The following is an 18,409-nucleotide window of genomic DNA, read 5'->3' as shown; positions in this document are numbered from 1 at the left end:
ACCCCAAGCATGCAGAGCGCCGCTCTGAGAGCGGTGACAACACACACATACATACATAGTACAAATCGCGTGCTGTGGTGTTGATGGATATTCAACATTTGAAAGCCAATTTATATGTCGGGGTGTAGCTGAGTGCGCAAAGATGCTTGCCACAAGTTGTTGATATCCGGAGATGGTCGGGTTCGAATTCCACTACAGGCAACATGCAAATACATTTTTTTTTTTAGATTTTGTCTTGATTATTCACTTCACGGATGCTTTTTCAGTACGAACGCGGTCATTTTAATATGCGCGTAATTGAATTGAATATTTACCAATATACAGTACTTTCGTTGACGTTTATAGTAAGATCAATTACGTTTCTATTTGATTTTAATATTTTTTCCCCTCAGTGTACGTACGCATAAGCAGGCTAAGAATGACTATTTAATATACAGACCAGCAAAGGGAAGACCAAGCTCATTAACTATTTATTACGTAAAGTGGGAATAAGATGAGGAAAGCGCGAACAAGATGAGGTTACTAACGTTTACGACCAACAGATGAAAAGTTAAAGCAATGGAATGGATGCACTAGAAGGGGCGGAGATGGGAAAGAAATGAGCAGAGTGGTGATGCGAAGAAGGAAGCAGATTCACGAATGAAAAAGTGAAAGCGAGTGAGGGTAAAGAGCATAAATTTTCGGTGAAAACATTCATTCATCAATGTTTGCGTAACGCAATCACAGCATAAGCAAGAACAAGTGGGTACATGAAAAGCTTATGTTAACACATCCAGCCACATAATACAAACATACAAATAAATATATGAATTTTCCGGGTAATAAGAAGCACGTCATGTTGCATGTTTCATTTATGTTTATGCCACCGAAGCGGGCTGCTGTCTGGATAAGCTTGTAAGGAATTGTGTGCAGGGAGGGCTGCTGCTGGAAAGCTGGTTGTTTGACTGGCAGACGCTGTGGGTGCCGGCCGCTACATTTGGCAAGTGCTGGTGGATTATACGAGCTCAGAGATATTAATTAAATCGTAGGAAAACGATAAGTATTTGCTACATAATTTTCTTACTGGGTTCATAAGCGCATAATTAGACATTTATAGCCTACATGATTACGTAATTTTGACAGACAAGCTTAAATGTACATAATTTCACTGTTATGCCATTACATATTTCAATTGTTATGAGTCATTGTTTATGGCTTTTATGTAGTTTGTACTGAATGTGTGTTAGTGTGAAAATATTTATGTACTTATGATTATGTTAATCGACACACACACGGAAATATGCTATGCATGAGCGCCTTTGTTTATGCTTTCATTTATTCTCTAAAATAACTGTTGACAGTATTTTAAACGCATCCCTTCAAGTGCAATCACATACGCATACATATGTGTGCGCATACATACATACGTACATACAAAATAAGTGAATTTTGAACTCTAAAGCATTAAAAAATTGGTAAAAATTGCCGTAATATATTTAGCAACTTCAGAGTTGCATTTTACTATACCAAAATTTAAAAAAACCTGAAATTTTCAATGAACATTTGTTTACATTTGTCGAATTTTTTTTTTTTATTGTAGAAAGTTTGAAATTTTGAGTTATATGGTTTTCGTTGTAGTATACGTTTGCAAACATAACAAATAATTAAAAACTAATAAAGAAAAAATTAATTAAAAAAAATAAATGTGCTTCTAATTATCTGCCGACCAGTATGCATAGAATGAGCGGAATGTAATGACGACCGAAACCCTGATAAACTTTCCACTGGAAATCGCGCCCCTCAATTATTTAAGAATAGAATAAGACGTGGCTATGACGTTGAAGGTGAAATCCTTGTGGGAAACTTTAGCATCTTGCAAGACAGCCAGATCACGCTTTAACCTTATAGTGCAAAGGCCACCAACATTACTCAAACACTTAGAAGGCTGGGTTGCTAATTGCAAGTTGGGACGTTTACTGAAGGTAATACTGAACTGACACAGCATGAATAACGCATGTGATGTGACAAGGGTTGCTCTAAAGGTACGCTTCCTATGGCACCTACCTTGACAGACGAACGAACTAACAAATATTGAAAACTCACCAAAAAATTTATTAAATATGACTAAGAGTTAATGGTCTATGTGAGATCTCAGGGTTCAGCCAAGCTAACCCAAACTAACCCAACACTAAAAAGTTCTTTTTGAAAATTTCCTTGCATAAGACTTTCACAAAAGTTATCAAACTCTGGTCCCCAATTATGCGGCATTCATTTGGTTGCAATTTTTGTGCTTGTCTATTGAACTTCGTTAGAAAAATACTAAGCTTAAAAAGGGAGGCTGTATGCCTTGACCCATTTCCCGTAATCTATTTCAAATCCATTTTTCACGCAGTCGTCTGCTTTGCTATTTCCCGGAATACTAGGTACTATATTCTGCAGGGATGAATTATATGCTGAAATGTGCAAAGATTGTAGGGTTTTTGGCATTCTTGAATGCATACCGTGTCAATTGCTACCGACCAAAGGTCCTTGATCGCAGCTTGACTGACTGTTTACGGGAAAGACGAGTTTAAATGAAAATGACGACTGACTATGCTTATCAGCCCCGCCGCTATTTCAAAGAAAGCTTTCGAGAAAGGACGCTATATGCTGATCTAATGTTCATTTTGGAGACATTAGTAACGATCTGAAGTTCTTTACCGCCTACAACTAGTATATACAGTTCTCTGACACTTCTGTTGGGAAGATGCATTTCAAGGTCAGCGTCCAAGTCAACTTTCGTAAACTGATAATGGCAATATCCATACTCTATCGAGAGCCTCTCAGACAACCCAAACCTTAGGACGATTTTAGCTAAAGCAACCATCATAAGAAGTAGTAAGACAAAGGTAAAACTAAATAGAAAATAAAGCAAATGTAAATCATTGAGTTTCTTTAAGCATGGCCGTGGCGCTCGTTAAGTTGCTGATTTGTAGAAAAAAAAAGTTCAAAACGAAAACTTTATCGTCCAGCAGGCTTCAATTGGGAACAAAAGTGTCACAACAACTATGACGTGCAACATATTGCAGTACGTACAACACACACACACACATCCAACAACAAACATCGAGCACTTGTTTGACGACAAACACTTATAGGCCAATGCAAAACACACTCACTTAAGACTGTGCGATTGGTGAGGCCACTTTACACGCAAGTGTTCAAATGTTTGTTTAGTAGAAAAAAAAAAAAACCGTTGTAAAAAGAATCGAACTAACAAGTACAAGAACGATGCGAGTATGCACTCATATGGGCATACAAACAAACAAAAAGCTACAAACAACACAGCACTAAATTATGATACAAGCAAAATATTATGCATGCATATGTATGTATGTTTGTTATGTACATATATGCTTGTATTAGATGTGGACACGGGACTTAATACATATTCAATCCCGATCCCGCGCCTCGCGACGTTTTTCAACATTGTACCGCTGGTACCGTGGGTCTCGAAATCTATCACTAAAAATAATTCACATGTCTTTCAAATAAATTTTATATATTAAAAAAATTTAAGATCTCGCATCTTCCTCTCAATAAAACATAAAAAAGTTTACACTTCATACAATGTTTTAAAGGAAGATTTTCTGAATTTGCGAAGGCTGCAGTTTTATCGACAGTGGCTTTAACGTGAGTCCCGCGGGTCGCGATATTAGGCGCCTATCTATAGTATGTATCTATAAACATACTTACACTGGTATACATAATGAATTGCGCCTGTCGTAGTCGCTGATTTTACACTCTCTTGTTCAACCATACCCCCGTCCAATACTCTTTGCATTACTCTCATTTTATTTTTCACTCGAATTTTTAACTTGTTCGATGTCAAGTCAACACTTAACGCAAAACATGTGTGCCAAAATGTTCAAAAGTGTATGAGTGCCGATTTATATATATGTGTGTACATATGTACGTGCATGCACTTAACTTTTATGATGGCTTCCATGCACTACATGCATACATACATACTCACACTGATGTAACATTTTGGAAAACAACAACAAATGTTTCAGATGAAAACTTGTAGCCCATAACTTTTTGCAGCGGAGAATGAGTGGCTGATCTAAATTTTGCGAATTAAAGTTGTACGTTTGTTTCAGTAGGTGGCGTAGTTCTACATAGATACCCAAATGTATATGGGGCTTTCCATACCAAAATGAACGGGGTTTGATACACATAAATAAAAATAAATATGATTACTAAATTTTTAAAACTTTACAATACAAAACAAATCGATTAATAGTTTTCCAAATATCTCGAGAACGGGGCGAGGAAAAAAATTTGAAAAAATCGCACATACACACATCAAAATTCTCATTAAAAAGGAATATATTAAACTTCTTTTTCTCGAAAAATTTTTCACATACAATTTTTTTTTTTTTTTATTAGTTTTTGAAAATATGCCATCTCAAAAAAAATTTAAAAAAATCACAATGGTAGTTCTGAGTATTGCGCAATATTTAAGTATATTATTACGGGATGCACTCTACAACAATTTGAGTTATGAATTTTTTTTACACCGAAGTTGAGTAAAATGAGTACATACATTACAAATTTACAAAAAAAAAAATTTTTAATTTGTAATGTATGTACTCATTTTACTCAACTTCGGTGTTAAAAAAAATGCATAACTCAAATTGTTTTTTTTTAAGATCACATATTTTCAAAAAAAAATTTTTTTTTATCAAAAAACCTGTATACAAAATTTTTTTTTTCTTGCAACATATTTTTTTGCCTAGAGAATTTGATGTGTGTATGTGTGATTTTTTCAAATTTTTTCGATTTGTTTTTGTTTTTGTGCTATTAAGTTTTTAAAAATGTATTAATCAAGCTCACATCTCATATTTATTTATTATTTATGTTTATCAATCAACCCTAAAAACTTGAAACAAATCAAACACATGAAGTATGAACCCCGTCCATTTTGGTATGGAACGCCCCATATATACATATATGTATGTACATATTTGGTTTTCCGTAGTATTAGTATGCATGCATTTACGTAACAAATTTACTTTAGTTAAAACCCTCTTGCTGCTTTCAGCATATCTGCTTGTCAAAACGCTCTCAAGTTGCCACTTTACGTAAGAAAGGCAGTGATTTGTTCCAAATAACCTGCTTCAAGTATCACTTAGTGTTTTTTATAAAACATACATATTAAAAATAAGCAAATTAGGAAGTCTTAAAGCGCATACCGGACTCTTCAACTCCTTTTATTTAAACGCCCCTCACTCAAATGAAGGTTGCCATGTTAATTGCTTACGTTGCTCAATGGGAATAGCCTAACTACAACTGATTCAGCTGTTTGCTTTAGAAAAAAAATTAAATGTGTCGAGCTGAACGGTCAACCGTACTCTAGCACCCTCTCCGACAAAAAAATTTTGGGAGCAAATAAAAAGTTGTCCGGATATGAAATGCGAGAGCAAAATAAATTGTGGCAAGACGAGCCTCTCAGGAGAGACGTATCGCAGGTTCTATGAACTTGCGGCGGAAATTCCGAAACATAATCATTCAACTTTATCCATATAGGAGACCTGTCCTTATTCTCATTCTTCACATTACCGAATATTTTAAAACTTTAAAATTTTATTATCGAAAATGTTTATCAGTCCTAATCATTTCAACAATGGTTCTACTCATCTGAGCTGGAGTAGATTACTTGGTAGATGCATGTTGGTTTGAGCAAAAATATCCTTTGCAGGGGTTCAAATAACGCGAGTATCTGCGTCGTTTAAAACATTTTTTAAAAAAGGCTGCGATAGGCTTTCCTTCAAGACCCGAATTGTATTCCTTGAAAAAGGTAATCAGGCATGAATTTAATATTTCCTTAATAAATTAAAGCCAAATAAATTAAAGCCATGCACAGGTGGTAACTGCTGGTTACCATTGACCAGAGCGCTTAGCCAAAAATTTTTGATTGAATAAATTTTTTGTGTGTGTAAATAAATTGCTTTTGGTCCTCCCTTTGCACTGAGTTAATCACCTACTAATAGATGAGTGTTGCCTTTAAATTGGCGTATTAAAGTCACTGACTTATCAAACTGTCTTCGATTTCTTGCAAACGCTGATTCTGCATTTATCCATAAATTTTGGTTAACTTTACTGTAGCACTTCTTCAGCAGCCTTCAGCAATTGCCGAAATAAATATTTACGTACGATCAGAACTTTCGCTTCCAAGCTTCCAAGCACGCACCACGCACTTGCGGTATAATCAAAAATTATGTACGTACATACATATATATGTATATAGCCATGAACATTAATTTAGCATATTGACAAATTTGAAACGCCCGTGACAAGCCACTCAACTGCTGCACCAAAAGTATCGACACACTTTCTTTATACTTGCTTACGTTTAAACATACATATGTATGTATGTATTTATGTACATATATACACGCACACACATTTATTGATTGTATAAGTGTTCATTTTAATTTTGTCAATGGCTTCGGCAAACAGTTTTCGATTAGTGCAGTAAGCTGCACTCTGCACGAATCTATGGCCTATATAAGTAGGTGAGTATGTAAGTATGTATGTAGATATGTATACAAGTATGAAGCCGAATATGCACACCCAATATATCAGCTCAAGCACAGGTACAAATTCCACGCCAGCATGCGTTCATAATGAGTAAATGAGTTTAACGTGAAGCAAAGAGGTGACACGCTTACCAACATACATATATACATACATATGTATGTACTTGATAACGTATAGCCGGCAAACGTATGTTTGTGATAAAATGCGTAATTCTGCATACGCCTGACACTGCACTTTGCGACACAAATATTGAAAAATTAAATCGCATTAAAAAGCAATGGGAAAAGCAGCAAGTTGAAAGTAGTAAGCACTCCAATGCATACCAATGTACATACATACATATACATATTTATGAATATATGCACGTCGTCGTAGGTAGTGAGTGTGATAGAATTGTGCTAGCAGCATGCCAAGCATTTGTGGCACCACGCAGTTGTACTCCAGACGCAGCAGTTGCAGAATTGCATGCGACTGTATATGGGTGGCAGCACAGCACAACTGCAAGGACATAATGTATGTATGTATGTATACACAAGTATATATGCATATAAGTACATACGAGTACATCGAGCATTGTAGCTGTATGTATACAAATGCATACACCATTGCGTCAGCCAGTGCGTATACGTTACCTGAGACATTTGTATAAGAAAAATTCAAAACTTTTGCCTCCCATATACACATGCACGCACCTATGTACATTAGGGTGGTCCTAAAAAAAATCAAATTAACGATTTTTCAGGTCTTACCTCCTCAATCGGGAATATCAAGGTCACAGATATCTCGTATAAATTGTGGACCCGATTGGAGATGGTTAAGGCGTGTCGCACAGGGGGCAAAGTACAGATTCCTCTATAGAGACTCGTAAAATTTAAATTATTATTTTTTCATCTAATACCCACAATCGATACTACCATAATCGAAGATATCACATATATATTTTGATCCCGATTGTAGTCGGTTAAGACGTCTTCATATCGAGCCTTAACCGCCAAAAAAACGTAAGCGACATTTTTTCCAAAATTTTCTTTTTGATGCAGAATTGCATCTTGATGCTCCAGGGGCATTTCTACATCAAAAAGAAAATTTTTGAAAATAATGTCGCTTACGTTTTTTTGGCAGTTAGGGCTCGATATGGTAATCTGAACTTTGACCCGTGTGCGACACGCCTTAACCTTATCCAATCGGGACCAACATGTACATATATGCAATATCTTCGACTACAAAATCATCGACGTAGGGATTTGGGCTAAGGAAATCCGATGTAAAAACTTGCTTCCTACATTTAAGGACCACCCTAATGTACATGCATAGCTATACATACATACATATATGTGCGTGAGTGTGTTAGTAACTGTCAAATTGCATTTTAATAAGCAGCACACACAGCTGTCGTACGCAATAATGCAGCCCAAAAGCTCTGCCACAAGCAATCACACAACCACACCTGCATACATACATACATATGTACATAGGTATTTACTCATACCCACCATGCCTGGCTTGCAAGCAGCACTCCCGCAGAATTCCTTCCGCATTTGCGATCAAGTTGCGTGCCCTTTTGCAAGCTTGTGTTCACGTGAGTGTGTGTGTGTGTGTAGGTGTACTGGTATGCGTGCAGCCTTTGTTGCAGCATCGTTCAACTTTCGCAATCAATTCAATTTTGTGGCTTTTGCGGTGTGTCACATTGCTCTTTGCATACTCTGGATGCGGTAACTCGGCAGCTTGGCAACTATATTACTGTCAAATTGAACAAATTACAAAGTGCATTGCCAAAAAAAATAATAATAATAAGAAGCCGTAAAATTGGGAAATTATTTTTTTTACTATGTGGCATGAATGCAAGTAATTAATTTGATTGACAGTTCTTTCAGTGGCACTTATTTTGATTATTTTCAGTCATTTTTATCATCCCTGAGTTGCGGAAAATGAGCAGAGTGGTTGAGCTGCTGAAGCTTCGGGAATGCAAGGTAGCTATATCGGCCGATATCTTAGATCTCTCGACTAGCGTAGACCCTTAAAACCACTCTCCAAAAAAGAACTCTACAACCGACGCGATCGAGCTGGCAGTCAATAGCGGAATGGTTCTTACGCTAGACGTAAAAAATACATTCAACAGTGTTGCCAGAGAAAAATTTCGTTTGGAGCTAAAAAGAGCTAATAATACTAATAGTACTTATGTAGCTCAAATGAAGCGCTACATATTTCTGTTGAGGTTGAGCATTTATTGACGTAAGGTTGTTTTTACATTTTCGGCAATTTTAATAAAAACAACGAATTTTATAAGTTTAAGTGCTGAAAAAAAAATCGTTTTAAAACCAAAATAAGATGCATATATTTCGAATTCGTTGCTATGGCACTTATAACAGTGAATAAAAAATACTTTACAAACGGTTACAGGCTGTAATTTCAGATATTTGAATTGAAAAAATATTTTCGCAAAATTTTTCTGGAAAGTTTTATTTCCAGGGTATGAATCACGTAAGACGACAATCGTCTATCGTGTCAAGATTGTCTTGCTCCATGAAAACCAAAAATTGTTTGACCGTTTGTGTGATATCGTCAACTCGATTCTAGTTTTGGCTACGTCGTGTTTTGACGACGTCGTTTTGTCAGTATCGTTTGAACGACTATCGTTTCAAAGTTACGTGATTCATGCTCAGCTCTCCTTAAAGGTAAAATTAGTAAGGTAAAACCAAATCCGCGCTATCAGAAAAAGGGAATAGGAAAAATAACGAGCTAAATCTATCTCCAAAAGCACCAAAATGGCAACACTGCTCCCTAAGAATTAAGGGCCTCCATTGGAGAGTTCTAGAGTGACTTTTCAAACGTAGTGAACGAGAGACACCAAACGTGCGAACAAATCCCCTAATAAGTTCAAACTCTATTGTCTTCGGGAAGGCAATCGCTAATTTCTCAAAACAAATTTTAATACAAAAAGTCCCTCTTTTCAAATTCTGTAATTGAATTGAATTGTATGATTTTGTGGACAATAGCTATGCTCACATTTCGATTTCACACTCAACGTGAAATTTTCCAGTCTTGAGGTCACCAAAAGCAATTCGCACAAAATTTAATGGAACAAAAAATTCGTTTAAATGTCAAATGCACAAGACGACTGTACACACGTGCGTACGCATGTGTGGATATGAATGGACCAACAAACCACTTTAACGAGCGCAACTTTAGACGGAGAGATAACGAACTATTGTTTTTGTTGTTGTTGTTGATTTTAAGAAAGTAGCAGCTGCATTTCAAGCAATAAAATTCAATTAAACCACGAAATACAGAGTACCTCAGCGGGTTTGAGATAGCAAAAAGAAGAAGAAGAAAAATGAAAACTGAAGCGAAAATGCATGCGTACATACAAACATGCATGCATACGTATGTATGTATTCGAAATCACCGCTGTGCAAGGAATGTTCAAGCACACACAGGTATGGCAATAAAAAGAAAAACAGAATTCAATGAATTTGGATATTCTGAATTTTGGGAATGTCAAAGCGATATACATAGCAGTGAGAAGTCGGAATATCCATGCACGCATACTCATACATACGGGCAAAAAAAAAAAACAAACACAAATTCATTCATGTTGACATAGCCGCAAGCAAAATAACCAGACAAACTAATATGTATGTATGTATGTATGGAAAACAGTGGCAGCCAATCGAGGCGTAAACTTCGTGGTGTCATACACTTCCGACACTCAATGCTGGACAATTTTAATTGAAGTTTTCATTTCATTTACTCCAGCAGCGTTGATTTTCCTCCTGAATTTATTCGTCACTTTGCTTTCTTTGACCTCGGCTGGGAATTAAGGCTGCAAGTGTGTGAAAATATCTGCAGGCAAATGGAAAATTTAAGAAATTTCAAAATATCAAACGATTTAGGGGTAAATTGGTAACCGTAAAAGGGTTAGTTATAAGGCGGAAAAACTGTGTTTAATGGCCTACAGATGTACAGTTGTGTGAGGGGAGCAGATATTCAAATTAGTGCAATTTTCTGGTTCATTTACTTTGTAGAAATTTGCATTCAAAATTGTTTGAAAATAATTAAATTTTTATTCGAGACAAAAGAGCATTTGCAGATTTGCGGGATTTTATTTATTTTCATTTTTAGGTTAACGAAAGGCACAAATACCAATTTACATGTTTAGGTGATGAGAAAAATTTGATCCGATTATTTTTTTATTTGTATGTATACCAAATTGTTGTACTAAATATATTTGGCGTAGGTAGCTTTATTAAGCGTACTTATGAAGCTTTCAAATTAAAGATGTAAGCTAATTTTTAATTGAGACATTTATTTAAAAGAGTTGCCACTTTAATAATTTAAAAAAAAACTGTTTATCGCATGCATACATATTTATATGATAATATTGCATTTTTTTTTAAACAAAAATGTTTGACAAAATTGTTTTTGTTTTGCTTTTTGAAATTTGTAAATATTTAAGTAATATGTGCCGCAAAGATCATTTCCCACATATTCGCAATTGCAAACACAAATTCAGCACAAAAGTAAAAACTCCAAAAAATTAAATGCATACAAGTAGGCATTACAACTTATCTCCGTTAACCGTTATTTAAAACAAGTAATTTTTAGCAAAAAAAAACGACTTAAAAAAAATATATATATATATATTTCGTGATCCAACAATCGGAACTAAACCAGATTAAGGTGGGACCACCTCTGATACACTACCTTTCCGATGCAAAAAGAATTATCGAAATCGGTTTACGTGGTCCAAAGTCATGCGGTAACATACATAAAAAAAAAAACAAAAAACAAATATTCCGACGAACTGATAACTTCCTCCTTTTTTGGAAGTCGGTTAAAAAATACCACAATTATTATGCACACACTTACATACGCACTTGACACCGTCGCGTGTGCCCTCATTTCGCATTTGCAACACAGTGTTCAACAAATTACTGCATAAGAAAGCAGAGAAATAATAAACAACCGTACAATCTCACACATTTACGTACACCGCAAATGTAGTTGCATACTTTTAGGTGCCCACAGCAGTCAATCGCTGCTTATTGCATACACAAATATAGTCAATTTAAATACAAATGTGAATGCATAGCGTTTACCGCACGCAGCATCGTGTGCTAAATTCACTTGTATATTTAGTACATGCCAGCAACCAGTTGCGAACTTACATGACAAAATGACAACAACAATTTTAATTTGCGTTCAAGTTAAATACAGTACAGTCCTGCGAACAATTTTGCAAAGCTACAGCCAAAGTTCGCAAGCCAACGTAGAAGGACGCCCCAGCATCCTTGTAAATGTAATGTGTAGTTGTGTATGGATAGCAGGTGCATCTGCATGCAAATATGTACATACATATATAGTGTAAATGTATGTGTACACATATACATAAATGTAATTGTATGCATTTTGCACACAACCTACCGACATCCGACCGGTCATAATGCACTGATTGTTGACTGTATAAATAAAATGCATTTGCAGAAAAGTAAATAACCAACGCGCAATGCTACGAAACTACTACTGAATTTTCAAACATTTTACAATGGAAAATTGGCAGCATGCTCCGAGTCAGTGCAATGTTTTTAGGGAAATCGTAATAATGTTTTGAATATAACCGCCGGCATGATTTTGCGTAAATAATGTGTATGAAGTGTGCAAAAATATTACGCATTACTTAATTAAATTTACACAGGCGATAGATGTTCATGTGGGTTTGTGCTTTTATTACCTTCATTTCAATTAACGTAAGGAAGAAATACTATTTTCATAACCGAAAATTTAGGTCGTGTATTTTGTCTTACGTCACTTGCTAAAGAAGAATGAAGTTGAGAAAAATCTCCAAAGATAGTAGGACGCTCATATAAATATATGGTAGTATATCTGGTCTCTCAACAGAAATGGATGGTTCATTTTCAATCAAGCTTCCTCAAAGAAAAAATATCGCTTTTACGAACCTAATAAAAAAATGATCCCTAAGTGTACAGATTTCAGACAAATCGTTACATTTTATTGCTTATACCCACAGTCTACTTGCCGATTCAATACAGATGACGCTGTGGTCGATAGACTTACATAACAAATTGTTTTCGATATTTTTTTATACAAATCTATTTTATACCGTCACGAAAACCATGTAAATAAAATTTCCAACTATAATAATAAAATTTAAATTATCTCATCCTAATTGGATAATTGGATTATCTGTACAATGAAATCAAGAAGGATTTCTCTCAACTTATATATGAGGTTACCTAATTAAAAGCTAAAAAGATAAAATGAAAAAAAAACGCAAGTCTGTGAGATCACAGAGATCATATTCAACAATATGAATTACACGTCATATAGAATTTAAAATTAATTCATTAATTTCATTCATAAAGTTAATTAATTCAATCACATCACATACAATTGAGAAGAAGTACTTTTCAAAGAATTCAAGAAGGCATTTCACAAAGTTTAGAAGTGTTTATTTTTAAATGATGCAACCAAACAGATTTTCTCTATATTTTTTTAAATATATTTTACTCAATAAAATTAATCAGGATCTCTATAAATCATAGCATATTTTTCTCCGAGTACTTCGCGTAGATAATGTTTCGAAAACGCTTTATGTCGTCAAATATTTTTGTAACGATGGTGGCTAGTGAAATTACTGTATTTCTAACAAGTTCATAGTTGCTCTGTCTTTGACTGGCAGGCAAAATAAATTTCCGTTTTGGCTAAATCGTGCTTTATTAGAGAGGACGGGCTGTGTTAGTCATAGCAAAGAAAAAAAATCTAATCAAGAGTCTTTCTCGCGGCTACTCCACGGCATTTTTTTTTCAAAATTTTATTTTTGATGCAGAAAGGCATCCAGATGCTCTAGGAATATTTCTGCATCAAAAAGAGAATTTTGAAAAGAAATGTGGCTTACGTTATTTTGGCGATGTTCACTCCTTGTTGGGAACCATAATTCGTGGCAAACCAGCCTATATAGCTTAACCAATTAATTTCAACAATTTAATTAAAAGCTCTTCATTTCATAATACCCTCAATGCCGCTTGCTTGTCAGCCGAGTATCGATTAACCATTTAAATTAATTTTATTTTTCATGATGTCATTCATATTTGAAGAAGATAAGCGAAACATGAAGTGAGCAGCTGGAAAAATTGTGTCACGTTTTTCACAAAATGCACATTCAAATTAATAGTAACTTTTTATACAAATTTCAATTCTTAAATATATAAATAAATAAAAACAAATTGCTGCAGTATTTTTAATCATGAATGAAATGAAATTGAGCTCTAAAATATGAATTATGAAAAAAAGCTGCGCATAAAATAGAAATAGCGCTATGAATATGAATGAATATAGCAATCAACAATTTTTTTTTTTACACACAACAGTTCAAAAAAATAAAACATAAATACGTGTATTTATGAGTATTTGCGACCGCTGGAAATGGGAGCATAAAAAATGCAATAACCTAACCAACAATGGTCAAATTAACAATAACAACAATACACATTGCACACAAATATACTTGACACCTCCATTGTGTGTTGTTGTGGGTATTTGGTTTTTGTAGTGGAAAGAAAATTTATTGAAGCAAATGGCATAGGGAAAAAATAATGTAAAAATATGTAGTTAAAAAAAAAAGCGTGCGCAAATTCATGGTGCGTCAATAACAGCAAACAGAAAACGGCGGCAGTGTGCACTTAAAAACACATACAAATGTATATGTGAATTCATATGTATGCATCTGGCGGCTGTTGATATGCCATGATATTTATTTGTTTCGCAGCTTAATCAAATATGCATACAATAAATATGGACTATACAGATGTAAAAGTGTCAATTATAAACACGAGAATGAGAATCATCAAATATTTGTTTGAAAAAATGTTTGCGAATTTATTGAAGAGCAATAGCGCCGCCGCTGTAACCGCTGAAATGCATTTGAGAATAATTTTAGGTGGCCATATTTCTACATAAGGCTGCCAATTATTTGACAAAATGTATTTTTTTTTATTGGAGATGCCACATAATCCAAACATTTTAGTGAATTAAATGTTGAGTTGCTTTTATCAAGAGTGTAGCTAACACTAAAAGCGTTCAGTAACACATTGCTAATTTTTTAGTAACTAAAACTTAACAAAACATATTGAGAACCTCGACATATAAAAATATTCCGAGTATTCTGTGCTGTAAAACTTCCGTTTTAGTAATGGGCTTTAACCTTTTTAGGACCAAAGAAAACATGTTTTTCATAGAGTTAATCCCCTCATAGCGCTATTGGGTAAATTTTTAGTGGTTCACTCCCCGGTTTATGATCTGGTTGTTTTTATCATAAAATTTAAAAAAAAAAATATTTTTATCAATAAGCGGAAAACATAGTTTTGAAAATAAATAGTTTGGGAAACAATTTTTCAAGAAAAAAATATATAGGAAATATTTACCAAGCAATATAAAAACGCATTTTTGTAGAAATATTGATGAAAAAAAAATATTTTAATCAAAATTTTCCAAAAACGCAAAAAAAAGGTTTTGAAAAAAAATATATTTCTTAGAAAAAAATATGTTCACCAAAATAAGGACACACTTAAACATCAGAAAAAACACTTGTTAAATAAAAATAATTTTTTGCGGAATAAGTTTATTTAAGGGTAAATAAAATTTTTGTTAAGAGAATTTAAGAATAAGTAGGTGATAAAAATGATTTTTTTTTTAAATATGATCACCAAAATATGAACAAACATTAACATTAGAAAAAAGTTTTGTAGAATGAAAATTATTTTTTGCGGAATAAGTTTTTTAAGGGTAAATAGTTTTTTTGTTAAGAAAATTTAAGAATAACAAAGTCATAAAAATGATTTTTTTAGAATATGTTCAACAAATTATGAACAAACATTAACATTACAAAAAAAAAACAAAATATAATACAAATTATTTCCATCGGAATACTTCTTTTTAATGTAGGTATAAATTAATTTTTGTTAACAAAAAAAACTTAGAATAAAGCGAAGATAAATGAATGAAAATCGTTTATGAAAAAATTATTTTTAAAATCGGTATATAATTCGGACATCAGAATTAATTAATTTGGTAAGAACTCATTGAATTACAATTAAGGGGATTCACAAGACGTGGTAACCGTCGTGAAATGTTAAGCTTAAGATTTTTTTATGTAATATAAGGGTTAAATTAGTTTTAGGTGGGGCTAATTATATATTTTTTATCCGTTAAAAAATATTTCAGCGTAGTAAAAAATTCTCTAAATCCATTGTAATCATTATTTTACGTAAAACAATGTTAAGCTTAAGATTTTACGACGATTAACGCGTCTTGCGAAACCCATAAATAGTTGTTGGCAATAATTATGGGCTTATGGTTCCGAGAGGGTTAGTAAACGACCATTTATAACTCCTGAATGCAGACTGAGATTAATTTCATATTTTTAATTTCGGCTTTTTTAATCATATACCTTCGAAAATTAAGGTCAAAAATATATTGTTCTATTCCCGCCATTAAAGCTTTCGAACAAAAACAACACAGTAAACGTTTGACCCCTTTAAAACGATGCACATCACTTTTTATATACAAGAAATAATTTTTATAAACACTTACCCACTTTTACGAACTATCCTTCTTTAGCATTCATCTATGTGTGCAGGTACGCAGCAAATTTTTATCCATACATATATAAATATGTATTTATATCAAACCGCTCGCCTCCGCATTTATTAAGCTTTTAAAGTCTTGATCATCTGCGAAATGAAAACCAAAAACAAATTAGACTTTGCTTTAAAGTTGCAGCAACCGTAACACATCCATACATAACACAAAAAAAAAAAAACTAAAAACAAATCTACTCAAACGAGTGCACTCCAACAGCTGTGTACTTAAAAAGTCACTCATACGCCCCGTACAATCATCTTGAAGCTTTTGTTGTGGCAAAGCAAGTGTGTACTTGCGTAAGTATATTATTATTATCTTGACATATGTATGTATGTAGTAAAACTTGCCCAACTACGTACTTGTTATGCCTGCCAATACTGAGACCACACCATAATCACAGCAGCATTACAGAGGGCACAGAGACACACACTCACTTAGCAGCGTAAAGCAATAATGCCGAGGAGGACAAAAATATATGAAATTGCATATTACTCGCAGTTTAGCGTCGTACATTGCAGGCTTATCCCCGCCTTTCATACTGCAAGTGGAGTCGAACGTCCTAACAGTGCGCTAAACGTGTTCACTTGCTTGGAAAATGAGCATTTAGGGAAATTTCAAACGTATTTGGCATACCAAAAGTGCCAGTCAAAACTTGTAAAGCTAAAAATAATGCACAAGCAAATGAATTTAACGTGTTGGAACATTTCAAATTTGTATGAATTTGAATTTAAAAAGTTTATGCAGCTACTATTTAGCGAGGGCTCATCAGAGGAGGAGCAGCATTAGGAGTGGAATATCCTAAAACGCCTTTCAAAAAATCTTTTCATTAGTCGTTTGAGAATTTTAAATATGAACACAGCGTGGCATTGATATGGCAACAAAATACTTTAGCATACTTTTAGGCACACAATTTTTTCACTTGAAGGTGCATTAAACGGGTCTCAAGAATTCAGAGACCTACATACATAAGTGAAATTTACTTATTTTAAACTGTCTGTCTTCGAGTTCCCTGCTGTCGCAAAGACGAACGCGCCTATTAACAGCGGGTGAGCCCTTTCCATACGCAAAATGTTGTGCTCTTTTGGCTACATTTTGCGAATAGAAAGTTACACAAAAGCTGCACTTAGCCATTGAATACAGGGACTCCTTACGGATTGGATTTCTACAAGTTAGAAATGAACTCTGTAAAGCCTATCAGTCTAATCCGACCTGAGTTGGTCAAAACATTTCAATCGTTTCACTTTGTTTACGTATGTAGAGGCATTCGCTAATCTAGGAGTGTTTACATAAACGATTACATAAGAAGAGGGCAACTTTGGGCTTGGGATCAGTTTCCCCTGGGTAGCAACAAATATTTCTCTGGCGAGGGTGTCAACGAAAATCTAGTATATATAAAAAACACTTAAAGCATTTGCACTTAGAGTTCCACAAGATTCAAATCAAAGGAGTCTTCAAGGAAAGAGAGAGTAAACTAACCAAACCACTAACGGATGATTTGCTGTGCCGCTTTTCGATCGGGATGTAAGAACATTGCTGTCTCTTTAGCGGACTGTAGTTTACACTCTGGCCCTTTCCTTTAGAGGAATTTGACATCTATCGCTAGTGTGACATCTAGAATGACCCACGTGTCAGCTCTTTAATTTCCTTCAAGATGTTTGTATCCGGGAGCCTGGATGATTTTTGTCATGGCTAACATTTCTATTGGCCTGTTATAATCCCTAATACTGCTCGAATAGCTAGTATTCGTAAGAAAGTAGAGCCTTAATTCCTGCATGACTGTCAATACATAAAATCTTTTTTTTCATTTCGTCCATTTAAGAACCGGTGGTTGTTAGGCCTATTCTATTCTATGGTATAGGATCTTAGTATGGTTGCCAAGTCTCAACAGGAAATCTACAACTGAAGCACTCCAAAAGATGCAAAGAACTGCAATGCTCTGTATCTATCGGGCATATGCGTGCTGCTCAACATTTTGCCGATTGAAACTGTTGGAAAAAATCAGGGAGGTGTGCCGCCTTGAGGCTGAGGGAACCACCGGCTGGGGCTGGAAAAATCTTTTCGCGCGGTGTTCAAAACCGTAGCGAACTGTCGCAGATCTCTAAAAGAGATGGCTGGCGCTTCACTTGGTATGGGTTCCGGGGCACCGGAACATACCAGGCAATGAAAAGGCAGACGAACTTCCAAG

The 18,409-nt window shown here is 34.6% G+C and overlaps 1 protein-coding gene across 2 annotated transcripts in view; it reads right to left on the bottom strand.

Annotated features, from left to right (window-relative positions):
• Positions 1-16,310, bottom strand: part of LOC118743295 (mitochondrial thiamine pyrophosphate carrier-like) — a 97,133-nt gene extending 80,823 nt beyond the window's left edge. Inside the window, exon 1 of one of the 2 annotated variants that reach the window (XM_036475876.1) lies at positions 16,174-16,310. The gene's annotated coding sequence lies outside the window, so the exon portion shown is untranslated. The remainder of the gene's footprint in view (positions 1-16,173) is intronic. The other variant, XM_036475877.1, reaches the window with a different exon arrangement.
• Positions 16,311-18,409: the final 2,099 nt, after the last annotated feature.

Source organism: Rhagoletis pomonella, unplaced genomic scaffold, assembly GCF_013731165.1.
Source record: "Rhagoletis pomonella isolate Grant_MI unplaced genomic scaffold, Rhpom_1.0 Rhpom_scaffold_00007, whole genome shotgun sequence".
Taxonomy (NCBI): Eukaryota; Metazoa; Arthropoda; class Insecta; order Diptera; family Tephritidae; genus Rhagoletis; species Rhagoletis pomonella.
Note: the sequence above shows the minus strand (reverse complement) of the source record. Positions and strands in the feature narration are given on the sequence as shown.